Here is a 14,334-nt window from a genome sequence, read left to right as displayed (position 1 = left end):
TCTAAAAAGATACAACACCAAAAGCATGATCCATAAAGGAAACAAATGATTAAGCTGGACTTCATTAATTAAAAACATTTGCTCTTTGAAAAACACTGTTAAGAGAATGAAAAGACAAGCCACAAAGTAGAAGAAACTTTATGAAAACATATACCTGGTAAAGGACAGTATCCAAAATACACAAAGAAGTTTTTTTTTTTAAGGGATCACTTTTTTTATAATTAATTAAGTAATTAATTTTATTTTTGGCTGCATTGGGTCTTCGTTGCTGTGCGCGTGGGCTTTCTCTAGTTGTGGTGAGCGGGGGCCACTCTTCGTTGCAGTGCGTGGGCTTCTCATTGTGAAGGCTTCTCTTGTTGCGGAGCACAGGCTCTAGGCATGCAGGCTTCAGTAGTTGTGGCACAAGGGCTCAGTAGTCATGGCTCGTGGGCTGTAGAGCACAGGCTTAGTAGTTGTGGTGTACGCACTTAGTTGCTCCGCAGCATGTGGGATCTTCCTGGACCAGGGATCGAACCCGTGTCCCCTGCACTGGCAGGCAGATTCTTCACCACTGCACCACCACGGAAGTCCCCACAAAGAACTCTTAAAACTCTACTTGCCTATTCAATATTCATTCTCTCATTCTTCCTTAGAAATAGAAAGCTGCCTTTATCCCGAATGACAACATGCACAGATAAAAGAGTATTTCCCAAACTTCTCTGAAGAAAGAGATGTCCAATGAACTGCAAGCTGTTAATGGGTAGGATTACCAGAAAAGCCCCACAACTGGAGAACAAGGCAGCAGGTATGTGCCCCTTCTGTCCTTTTCCTCTTCTTCCTCCTGGCTACAATTTGGATATGATGGCTAAAGCTTCCAGTAACCATCTTGAGCCATGAAGCAACCTTGAAGGGTAGAAGCCTCTTGCTAAGGACGGCTGTTTTCTTTTACATAAGAAAGAAATAAACACCTATTTTATTATTTTATATTACTTTTGCTACAGAGTGTGCTTCCTAGTGATCATAAATATGCAAATGATGTGTTAAATAGGCAGTCAGAATTTAAGTCTGTGATTCTGTCTGGAGATATAAATTTGGGAATTGTCAGTGTATAAGTGATATTTCAAGCTATGGTATCAGATACAATCACCAGAGGGACAGGGTAGTTGATAGAGATCTGAGCCCTGAAATAAGCCAATGTTTAGAAATCCAGGGGACTTTCCTGGGGGTCCGGTGGTTAAGACTCTGCGTTTCCAATGCAGGGGGCCCGAGGTTCAATCTCTGGTCGGGGAACTAAGATCCCTTTTTTTTCTTTTGGCATGGTGCGGGCCAAAAAAAAAGAAAAGAAAAGAAAAAAAGAAATCTGGAAGATAAGTAGAGATCAACAAAGGGGGATAAGAAAGTGTGGACAGGGAGTTTAGTGCAGAACTGACAGAATCAGGAGAAACCACTAAAAAAGTACAAAAAAGGAGCTGCAAAAAATTTTTTTCAACTACTTTCAGAAATTATACTGTTAGTGATAATGTTGCAGTAGTAATAATAGTAGTACTATTCTGATATGTAATGTGGGATAAAGCAAATGAGCAATTAAGGGATGTTCTAATGTGATCATTTCTGGTGTCCTTAAGATCTGCCATTCTGGATATGGAAAAAAGGAAAACCAGATGTAAGATAGAAGCCATTAAGTGATTACACTGTAGTCTCAAACTTGAAATGGAGTATCAGTGTGAACTCACTGTGTATTTTATGTTTAAAAAATATATATGTATATATATACACTTACACATACTTCCTACCTCTGTCTATCAACAAAGGCCTATAAACAATAACTAATCCAATAGTAACAAATGTAGTTAGTGTCCAAATTGAACCCCCATCCCCTCAAAAAAAATAAGAAAGTGAGGCTTCTTGGAAAATGTCAGATCTAGAGCAGAAAATACACAAGTTAAGTCCAGAGTATTCTATCATAATGGATAATATGGCAATTGTCAAACACTCCTATATAAAAGTGCTGTCAAAAAGGCTGAGAAGTCCACCTGAAGAGCTACCACTGGATAAAGATGGGACCAATTTTGAGCATCAACAAGGACAAACTACAATGGATATTAAATTTATAATTTCACAATGATTTTTTTTAAAAATTGACTGGTTCCTCCAAAAGTTAAATATGTTACCATAGGATCCAACAATCCCACTCCTAGGTATATACCCAGGAGAAATAAAAACATGTATTAGCATAAAAATTTGTTCACAAATGTTCATAGCAGTATTATTCATAATAGCCAAAAAGTGGAAATAGTCCAAATGTCCATCAACTGATAAGTGGATAAACAAAATGTGGTACATCCATACAATAGAATATTATTCAGCCATAAAAAGGAAACTTTGGAACTACTTGGTTACAACTCTTGACTCCCATTCACTTAAAATATGATACTACTCTACTACATTAAAAAAAAAAAGATGCGCCATCTTTTTACTTTAAAAAGTGAGTTCTAGGGACTTCCCTGGCTGCACAGTGGATAAGACTCTGCATTCCCAATGCAGGGGGCCTGGGTTCAATCCCTGATCAGGGAACTAGATCCCACATGCATGCCGCAACTAAGAGTTCGCATGCCACAACTAAGGAGCTAGTGAGCTGCAACTAAGGAGCCTGCCTGCTGCAACTAAGGAGACTGCCTGCCACAACTAAGGAGCCCGCCTGCCACAACTAAGACCCGGTGCAACCAAATAAATAAATAATTTTTTTTTTTTAAGTGAGGTCTAGGAACCCCCTGGCGATCCAGTGGTTAGGACTCAGCACTTTCACTGCTGTGGCCTGTGTTCAATCCCTGGTTGGGGAACTAAGATCCCACAGACTGCACAGCGTGGCCAAAAAAAAAAAAAAAAAAAAAAAAAGTGAGTTCCAACTCATTTTTGGGGGGATAAGTAATAACGCCCCTTGAAATACTTTTAGATGTAACAAAATGAGAGCTTGAGCTAAGCATTTTGGGAAGAAAATTCAAATCAAGTATGGGACAGCAATGAAACAAAGTAGAGAAGAGAAAAAACATTGGGAAACATAAGCAAGAAAGACCCTTAGAGTTTCTAACATATGTCATACATATTCTGCCCCATGAGATGTTCATGAGAACAGGGTTTCAAGATCAAAGATAAGAAATGTGACATTCATGAACTAAAAACTATTTTCAGATAAAAGGGAAAGAACAGAACTTCATGTGCCACTCCCCATTGCTTGCATTACCACCTTAACCATCCCCGCCCCGCCCACCCCTGCCCAGTCCATGGAAAAATGTCTTCCACAAAACCAGTCCCTGGTGCCAAAAAGCCTGGGGACCACTGGTTTAAAACATATTTTAAAAATCCCTTCAACTGGGCTTGCCTGGTGGCATAGTGGTTGAGAGTCCGCCTGCCGATGCAGGGGACACGGGTTCGTGCCCCGGTCCCGGAAGTTCCCACATGCCGCGGAGCGGCTGGGCCCGTGAGCCATGGCCGCTGAGCCTGCGCGTCCGGAGCCTGTGCTCCGCAACGGGAGAGGCCACAGCAGTGAGAAGCCCACGTACCCCCGCCAAAAAAAAAAAAAATCCCTTCAACTAACAGTGAAAAACTTGCAACAAAGAAAATCTTAATCCCAGATTGCTTTGCTAATGAATTCTACCAAATATTTAAAGAAGAATCAATGCCAATTCTTTATAAAGTCTTCCAAAAAACCAGAAGAGGCGGGAATACCTCCCAACTCTTTCTATGAGGCCAGTAATAACCTAACACCCAATCCAAAGACATTTCGAGAAAAGAAAACTACAGACCAATATCATGTATAAATATAAGACACAAAAATCCTCATCAAATTATTAGCAAATTGAATCCAGCATGACCAAATAAGATTTATCTCAGAAGTGCAAGGTTGGTTTAATGTCCAAAAATCAATATTGTAATTGCTTTATAAATTAATTTGATTAAAAAAAATATTTTTAAATTGACTGATTTATAAATTGATAAGTAAAACCATACAAATAGACTAAAGGACAGAACCCACATGATCACTGTAATAGACATGGAAAAAAACATTTTAACAAATCCAAAACCTTTCCATGATGAAAATACTCAACAAACATGGAATAGAAGGGAACTTCCTCACCTGGATACAGTGTATCTATAAAAAAAAACCCATCGCTAACATCATACTTAATGGTAAAAGATTGAAAGTTTTCCCCCTAAGAACAGGAAAAAGACAAGGATGCCTGCTTATGCTACTTCTATTAAAAATTGTACTGCAGACTTCCCTGGAGGTGCAGTGGTTAACAATTTGCCTGCCAATGCAGGAAAACGTGTTCAAGCCCTGGTCCAGGAAGATCCCACATGCCATGGAGCAACTAAGCCTGTGTGCCACAACTACTGAGCCTGCGCTCTAGAGCCCGCGAGCCACAACTACTGAAGCCCGTGAGCCTCGAGTCTGTGCTCAGCAGTAAGAGAAGCCACTGCAATGAGAAGCACGCGCATCGCCACAGAGAGTAGCTCCCACTCGCCGCAACTAGAGAAAGCCCACGAGCAGCAACTAAGACCCAACGCAGCCAAAAATAAATTGAAAAAAAAAAATTGTACTGGAGGGAATTCTGTGGCGGTCCAGTGGTTAGGACTCAGCACTTTTACTGCTGTGGCCTGGGTTCAATCCCTGGTCGGGGAACTAAGATCCTGCAAGCTGCACAGCACGGTCAAAAAGATACATATATACATACATACATACATACATACATACATACATAAATATTGTACTGGAGAGTCTGGCCAGAGCAATTAGGCAAGAAAATGAAATAAAAGGCACCTAGAATGGAAAGGAAGTGGTAAAAACTATCTCTTGTTTGCAGATGACATGATCTTGTACATAGAAAGTCCTAAGGAATCTACTAAAAACCTATTAGAATAATAAACAAGTTGAGCAAGATTGTAGGATATAAGATCAAGATATAAAAATCAATGTATTGATGGAATACACCAGCAATGAACAATCCAAAAAGAAAATTAAGAAAACAATTCATTTACAATAGCATTAAAATTTAATACTACTTAAGAATAAATTTAACGAAGAAGTATAAAACTTGTACTCTGAAAACTACAAAACATTGCTGAAAGAAATAAAAGAAAACCTAAATAAATAAAAAAGATATCCTGTATCATGGATCAGAAGACAATATTTGTAAGATGGCAATACTCCCTAGATTGATCTACAGATTCAATGCAATGCCTATCAGAATTTCGTATTTTTTTGATTGTTTGTTTGCAGAAATTGACAAACTGACCCTAAAATCCATAGGTAAATGCCAGGGATTCTGAATTGCCAAAATAATCTTGAAAAAGAACAAAGTTGGAGGACTCACACTTCTGATTTCAAAACTTACCACTAAACTATAAAATTGAGAGTCCAGAAATAAACCCTCACATTTATGATCAACTTATTTTTGACAAGGATGTCAAGGGACTTCAATGGAGAAAGAAGTCTTCAATAAATGGTACTATGATAATTGGATTTTCACATGCAAAAGAATAAAGTTTGACCACTACTTCACACCATATATAAAAACTGACTTCATTTGGATAAAAGAATGAAATGTAGAGCTAAAACTATAAAACTTTTAGAAGAGAACACAGGATTAAGTCTTTGTGACACTGGATTAGGGAAAGCCTTCTTAGATATAACACAAAAAATGCAAGCGATATAAAGACTGATAAATTGTACTTCATCAAAATTAAAAACTTCTGCGCTTCAGATGACACTATCAAGAAAGTGAAAAGAGGGACTTCCCTGGTGGCGCAGTGGTTAAGAATCCTCCTGCCAGTGCAGGGGACATGGGTTTGAGTCCTGGTCCAGGAAGATCCCACATGCTGCAGAGCAACAAAGCCAGAGCTCCACAACTGCTGAGCCTGCACTCTAGAGCCCGTGAGCCACAACTACTGAGCCTACGTGCCACAACTACTGAGTCCACGTGCCACAACTACTGAAGCCTGCTCTCCTAGAGCCCGTGCTCTGCTACAAGAGACGCCACCGCAATGAGAAGCCTGTGCACCACTCTCCACAACTAGAGAAAGCCCACGCACAGCAACGAAGACCCAACACAGCCAAAAAAACAAAAAAAAATCATATGTTCACACAAAAAGTTGTACCTGAGTGTTATAGCAGCATTATTCATAACAGTCTAGTCAAAAAAGTGGAAATAACTCAAATGGCCATCAACTGATGAATGTGCTATATCCATACAACGGAATGTCATTAAGCCTTGAAAGGGAATGAAGTTGTGACATGTGCTCCAACGTGGATAAACCTTGAAAACATTACACAAAGTGAAAGAAGTCAGACATAAAGGGCTATATAACATGATTCCACATATATGCAATGTTCAGAATAGGCCAAATCTATAGAGCCAGAAAGTAGGTTTGTGATTGCTTAGGCCTGGGGGAGAGGAAAATGAAGAGTGACTACTAACGGGTAAGGAGTTTCTTTTTGGGGTGATGAAAGTGTCCTAATATTGATTGTGTAACTCTGTGAACATATTAAAAACGATTAAACTTTGTACTTTAAATGGGTGAACTGTATGTTATGTGACTTATATCACAATAAAGCTGCTAAAAGAGTAACAGTGAAGTATACATATGGAAAAAAGAAGAGAAAGTAGTTCTCTTTAAAGTCATTAAACTATTCAACACTTTGTTTCATGATAACCATTTAATATAGTTTAATGTATTCACTTCTTCCAAAAATATTTTCCCTATTTTTAACAAGTTTGAGGTAGATCAGTATAACAGAACAAACACGCTACCTCACTATAAGGAATCACTCAGCGGATAATGTTTTCCACATAGGATTTTTAAAAACTTGGGTGAGAAATGTATACCAAAGAGAAAGAAATAAAATGGCTTGTTTTTAGCTTCACTGTAGCCTGTATACCTGTAATATTTTTCTACAAATTTGCTGGCTCCTTCCTTAACTCCTTTAGCAGTAACCTGAGCAAGATGACATCTAAGACTAAATGGATGCTCCTTCACATTTCCTTTCATTGCCAAGGAGTCACTACTGGTTCAGATAAAAGAAAAGCCTGTGTCTCTCAAGGAAAAGGCAGTTTCTTCTGATCTACCAACTGGTTTAGCCAAGTTAATTACTATAGTTCTCAGCCCTGGCTCTATACTAGAATCACCTGGTGCACAGCTTTTAAATATTACTGATGTCTGGCTCCCGTCCTCAAACATTCAGACTTAACTGGTCTAGGGTGGGGACCAGTCAACCTTATTTTACTAAAAGTTCTCCGGATGATTCAAATGTGTAGCCACAGTTGAGAAGCACAAAACTAATGGTTTGCCAACTTTTTGGTCTTCAACAAAAGAGGACCCGTTGTTGAGGACCCTTCAACACTCTTAAAAACTGAGGGGGCTTCCCTGGTGGCGCAGTGGTTAGGAATCCTCCTGCCAATGCAGGAGACACGGGTTCAAGCCCTGGTCCGGGAAGATCCCACATGCCGCGGAGCAACTAAGCCCGTGCACCACAACTACTGAACCTGTGCTCTAGAGCCCGCAAGCCACAACTGCGGAGCCTGTGCGCCACAACTACTGAAGCCCGCGCTCCCAACAAGAGAAGCCACCGCAATGAGAAGCCTGCGCTCCGCAATGAAGAGTAGCCCCTGCTCGCTGCAACTGGAGAAAGCCCGTGCTTAGCAACAAAGACCGAACGCAGCCAAAAATAAAAATAAATAAAATAAAATAAATTTATTTTTTTAAAAAGTGTTTAAAAACTACTGAGTACTCCAAAACACTTTTCTTCATATGGATTATATTTATTGATATTTACTATAATGAGAAATTAAAACAAAAATTTTAAAAATATTAATTCATTTAAAAATAAAAAATAACAAACCGGTTAGATGTTAATATAAATAACTTATTTTTATTAAAATAATATTTTCTAAAACAACAACAAAACATTAATGTGAAGAGTAGCATTGTTTTAAATTTTTTTGCAAATCTCTTTAATATCCAGCTTAATAAAAGAGAGCTGAATTCTTATATGTGCTTCTGCATTCTGCTGCAGTATGCAGTTTAAGTATGCTGAGCCTCACACAGCTAGGCAGTTGGACAAGGAAGGAGTATTTAATAGCCTTTTCAGATAATTGTGGTTATCTTTCTGTCTACCAAACCGAAACTCAACAAGCAGATTCTTAAAGGTTAGTTGCAATGTAGGATCTGAAAACTTATCAATAAAGTTTTCATATCCTGTTACATTAAAAAATCCTGTGGTCTCTCTTGCAGCTTGAATAGATCTTTCTTACCCTTGCATGATTTTGTAGCATCATGTATTGGTCATTTGGAATATATTTTTTCACTGAGTTATGCACATTTTCCAAATGTTAAAAGCATTTTATTATATCAAAAAGTCACATTTGCTAGTATCACCAATGATCTCATCAGACAAGTCTTTCAGTATTGGGAAGCAATCAAACTCACAGAGACAGATACTAGTTTTCCAGAATTCTAATTTTTGTTTGAAAGTTAGAAATTTATAATTGTTAACAAATACCATCAGTGTTTTCCTTAAATGACAAATTCATTTCGGTTATTTTAGGAAAAAAAATGTCTGACAAATACCCAAGTCTGACCAGCCACAGTTTGTCAGCCAGTTGTTTTTTCAAGTGAAAAATGGTGTTGCATGAAAAAACCCGCTAGTTCAGCTTGCAACTCAACCACACATGCTTTTCTCTGCAACAACTCTCATACCTCAGTATGCAGCAGAAGTGGACTCTGAGCACTTCCCACTTCATCTCACAGATTATTAACAAGATGAATACTCAAGGGTTGAGACTAAATAAAACTAGTAATTTTTACTGCTTCAACAAAGACATTTTGAGGTTAAACTGGCATGTTTTCTCCCTGCAAGTCCATACAGTTTGGTGCCAACTGCCTTGATTCATGCTAAGGTACCAGCAATTTTACCAACCCTCAGTGCAAATGTCAACAATGAAAAAAGCAAACAACATCTTAGTATTACTGTGAAAATAGTTTTGAACTTACAGACCCCCTGAAGAAGGAATCCCCAGAGGTATATGAAAGTATAATTTGAGAACCACCTCCCTGGGCTGATCCCTGTAGAACCAACATGCCAATTACACATTAGCTATCTCAGCAAGAGTTAAATAAGTTTCAAAACTACTCCACATATGATCCAAGTAAGACAAAGTATGAGGAAAGTGATACGGTGTATTCTACCATATTCAGTTTGATTGCTAATCCCAAATCAGACATTAAAAAATATAAAGTCCAGGATAATTTTTCCTACAGATTTGATTATGAAATATTTGGCAGAGGGAATCTAATTCAAACCAGCTGCTGGACTCTTGCTGCACAGCAGTTGGTTAGAACACACTGCCAAAAGGCCCCTTTAGTGGGGAGGCCAGATGAGCTCATGCAAAGGCGTTTCAGCAGCTTTTGCCCCGCAAGTCCCATAAGCACAACACCACTCAATTTTCCACATCATAAAGCAGCCACACTTTCTCTGGATCGTTTTCTTTTCCAGTCAAAGAAAGATTATAGGACAAGACTACAAAATTCACATCCTGCAAAATCCATGGCACCTATACCTATTTTTCTACCTGTATCCTGTACCTGGCTTTAACCTCAAGAAATGTGTAAAATAAAAATAAAATAAATAAAATAAAAATCCTCTTCATTTATCACTTTCATGTTTTTACTTAATTCCTCAACCATCCCCAAATATCAGCTATTAAGAAAACACACACACACACTTTTGGTTTCCAAGAATCTATAAATGTGCAAGCCAATATGAATGGTTAACTCATGTTAATTTATATGACCCTAACAGTGTTCTTTGATTTTTAAAATTTATTTTATTTATTTATTTTTGGCTGTGTTGGGTCATCATCGCTGGGCACAGGCTTTCTCTAATTGTGGTGAGCGGGGCCTACTCTTCGCTGAGGTGTGCAGGCTTCTCATTGCAGTGACTTCTCTTGTTGCAGAGTATGGGCTCTATGTGCGCGGGCTTCAATAGCTGTGGCATGTGGGTTCAGTAGTTGTGGCCCATGGGCTCTAGAGCACAGGCTCAGTAGTTGTGGCGCACGGGCTTAGTTGCTCTGCAGCATGTGGGATCTTTCTGGACGAGGGCTCGAACCCGTGTCCCCTGCGTTGGCAGGTGGATTCTTAACCACTGCGTCACCAGGGAAGCCCTTCTTTGATATTTTTTTTAAATTTACTTATTTTATTTATTTATTTTTGGCTGCACTGGGTCTTCGTTGCTGCGCGCGGGCTTACTCTAGTTGCAGCGAGGGGTGGCTTCTCTTGTTGTGGAGCATGGGCTCTAGAGCGCAGGCTCAGTAGTTGTGGCACACAGGCTTAGCTGCTCCGCAGCATGTGGGATCTTCGTGGACCAGGGCTCGAACCCATGTCCCCTGCACTGGCAGGCGGATTCTTAACCACTGCACCACCAGGGAAGTTCCCTTCTTTGATTTTTGAACTGCAATTAATTCTTAATTTATCAGGGACTATCTACCTTTGCTACTGGATCATCAAACTCCTTAATCTTTTCCTTCTCTATATGTTTATGTTACCCTTGTGTGTGTGTATGTGTGTGTCTCATCCACTCATAAGAACATGTTCCAAAGTATTAGAATTAGTGAAAGTGAACATTCAGCCCTTTCTCATTACTCATATGTATCTCAAACTGCCTCTTTCCTCCACACTAAAAAGACATAAGCACACCACTTTCTGGCCTTGCCTCTCTCTACTGGATACCTTCTGGTCTGGGTTCCTCCTCTGGTCTCTTTCAGTGGTGATACTCTAACCCCTCTGGGAGGCAGAGGATGATTAAGCCCCCTTAATTCTATCAAGAAGTGACTTCAACCAATTCCATCTGGCCGACACAGCCACATGGAAAAACTAAACCTCTCATCTGCCTGTCACCTTTGCTCCTAATCCACCAGTACTTCCTAAGCAAGGAGTGAAGAATCCTTTCTGTTTCATTAATTAATTAAACGTATTAACAGGGACTTCCCTGGTGGTGCAATGGTTAAGAATTCGCCTGCCAATGCAGGGGACAAGGGTTCGAGCCCTGGTCTGGGAAGATCCCACATGTCGCAGAGCAACTAAGCCTGTGTGCTACAACTACTGAGCCTGTGCTCCAGAGCCCTTGAGCCACAACTGCTGAGCCCGTGTGCCTAGAGCCCGTGATCCACAACAAGAGAAGGCACCACAATGAGAAGCCCACACACCGCAACGAAGAGGAGCCTCGACTCGCCGCAGCTAGAGAAAGTCCACGTGCAGCAACGAAGATCCGATGCAGCCAATAAATAATAAAAAACAAAAACAAATATATATATGAATTCCTCACATTTAATATGAAACTTTCACTACTTGTAAAAACTGTTGGCTTAGAGCTAAGCTCTTCTTTTAACAATGTCAAAAAACCAATTATACTTTTTACACAAATTCTTCCTTGACATATTTTCACTTAATAATAAATAATTATTATAATTAAAGAAGCTAACACTTACTTGAGCACCTACAATGTGTCAGGTACCACTGTAGGCATTTTAAAAGTATTGACTCATTAATACTCACACCCACTCTATCTCATTAGGGTCCACTTAACAAATGAAACATCTGTGGCACAGAAAGATTAAGTAACAATGCTCCCAATTACCTAATATAAGTAGCTATTAGGAACTCAAACTCAGTTTAAGGATTGGTCTTATTCCCTTCTATTAAATCTTGTTGGCTTTGGGGGTTTGTTTTATTTATAACAGCGTTACTGAGATATAATTCACACACCATATACTTTACCACTTCAAAGTGTATATAGTTCAATGGACTTTAGTATAATGAGAGTTTTGCAACCATCAGCACAATCTTAGCACATTTTCATTACCCTAAAAAGAATCCCTATAGCCACTAGCAGTCACTCCCTATTTCTCCTAACTCCCTCCCCGCCCCCTGCCAAAAAACCCCTGGCAACAACTAACCTACTTTCTGTCTGTATAGATTTGCCTATTCTGGACATTTCATATAAATGGAATCATACAATATGTGGTCTTTTGCATCTGGCTCCTTTCACTTAGTATAATGTTTTCAAGGTTCATCTATGCTGCAGTGTGTATCAGAACATTTTTTTTTATTGATGAATAATATTCCATTGTATGGATATGCCACATTTTGTTTATCTGTTCCTCAGCTAATGGACACTTGGATTGTTTCCACTGTTTAGGTGTCATGAATGATGCTGTTATGAACTTTCATGTATAAATTTTTGTGTGTACATTTTTCATTTCTCTTGGATATACAACCTAGGAGTGGAATTGCTGGGTCATACGGTGACTCTATGTTTATCCTTTTCGGGAACTTTCAGATTTTTCCACATCAACTGCACCATTTTACACTCCCACCAGTAGTGTATGAGGTTCTATTTTCTCCTACATCCTAGTCTACTCTTGCATACTATCTTTTTAATTATAGCCGTCCTAGTGGGTGGGAAGTGATAGCTCATCGTGGTTTCAATTTCCAAGTCCCTGATGGCTAATTATGCCGAGCACCTTTCCATGTGCTTATCGGCCATTTGCATATCTTCTTTGAACAAACGTCTATGCAGATCCTTTTCCCATTTTTTAATTGGGTAATTTATCTTTTTATTATTGAGTTGTAAGAGTTCTTTATATTTTCTAGATATAAGTCCCAGATTAGATATATGATTTGCAAATATTTTCTCCCATTCTGTGGATTTTTTCACTTTCTTAATGGTGACATATGAAGCAAAAAAGGTTTTAACTTTGATGAAGTCCAATTTATTTATTTATTCTCTTGTTGCTTTTGCTTTGGTGTTGTATCTAAGAAGGCTCTGCCTAAGCCAAGATCATTAAGATCTACTCCTGTATTTTTTTTCTAAGAGTTTTAAATCTTACTTATATCTTTTCCTTAGTTGCAAATTAATACCACACTGAGAGTACCCACACAACCACCCCATTTCCTTGTTTAGTACCAAAGTACCTTGGTGGTCTAGGTCCAGTCTAGTCAATGTCCAGAAACTATTTGTTTATGAGATTGTAATTTCTATATTGAACAAAGGCTCATCTAGGGGATGTCATAGGTTTCTGCTCCATCCCTCCAGTAACACCCAGTTAAGGAAATGTCTAAGGATATAGCTACCCTCCTTGCATTCTATGATCATAACTAGAGCATAAGCCTCTTCCATAAAATTTAAGCTTAAGAGATCTGGACAGTCATATTCATAAGCTCTAACTCTTTAGAAAATATAAATTTAATTGCTCTAATTATATCTACTGAGACATGTCTACATGTTTGTTACAATTCCTGTCATGCTCCCAATATAACTAAGACAGAGAAACTCTAATTTAAGTAAGAGAATTTATTTCAACTAAGACTTATTGAAGGCCTACTATACACGAAGCATTATGGGAAATGCTGAGCTAAGTCAAAGTTCTTGACCTCAAGGAGGTTATAATTTAGTGAGAATTTTAAAAATAAATAAATAAAACCAGAGAAACTGATGGTTAAATTCAGTCTTTCTGAAGGACCATTATGTCCTGAAGGAATTAATGAGGGCACACTTCCCTAACTCTGAGGCTCAATAAATCCTTTATTTCTATTCTGTGATCTAAGGGCTCCAGCTCTAAATTACACAGAAACTCCTGAAAAGCTATGTGAAAATTATATTTTTATAAAAAGAGTGATATATGTAAGGGAACTTGGCAAATTGAAGGAAATCCTACATAACATAGAAGTCTTCCTGGAATAGAAGAATACTCTGCCTCACGTGACTCTCTGTCTGCTGAAAGCAGGAGCCCCCATACTGTTGCCCGTGGGACATACCAGATGGCTCCACCATTTAGCCTTTCTGACTACCAAGTATTTTCTGTGGGGCTCCCTTTTAATGTGTAGTTTTTGAGCTAGATCAAAACCTGATTCTTTTTTAAGCCCAAATAACACCGAACATGAACATGTTTTCTAGTTTCACACTAGATAACTACTTTCTAGTTATTTCTTAAGACATCTTGGTCCCCAAATCTACATTTCTCTATTCTTTTCCCTTCCAACTCCCCACATTGGACATGCTAGAAACATCCTGTTGCTTCAGGTCAAATAAATGTTTATTTGATGGAATCAAAATTATGTACTCTTATACTAGAAAGAGAAGCTGAAGAATGTTTTGGCTGAGTTGTGTGGTTTATCCACGGTACCACAGTCTTGTTGAAATGATTTCATCACTCAGTCAAAATGCTGCCACTATTTCAGTGGTTTTCTAGTCACAGTCAATAAAGTAAAGGAAAAAAAAAACAATTTACTTATCTTCATGAC

General features: G+C 38.7%; 1 protein-coding gene across 1 annotated transcript in view; it reads right to left on the bottom strand.

Annotated features, from left to right (window-relative positions):
* SNTB2 (syntrophin beta 2) overlaps positions 1 to 14,334 on the bottom strand; it is a 91,869-nt gene that overhangs the window by 17,319 nt on the left and 60,216 nt on the right. The window lies entirely within an intron of this gene.

The sequence above is a fragment of the Physeter macrocephalus genome, chromosome 17 (genome assembly GCF_002837175.3).
Source record: "Physeter macrocephalus isolate SW-GA chromosome 17, ASM283717v5, whole genome shotgun sequence".
Taxonomy (NCBI): Eukaryota; Metazoa; Chordata; class Mammalia; order Artiodactyla; family Physeteridae; genus Physeter; species Physeter macrocephalus.
This window is presented reverse-complemented; position numbering and strand designations above follow the sequence as displayed.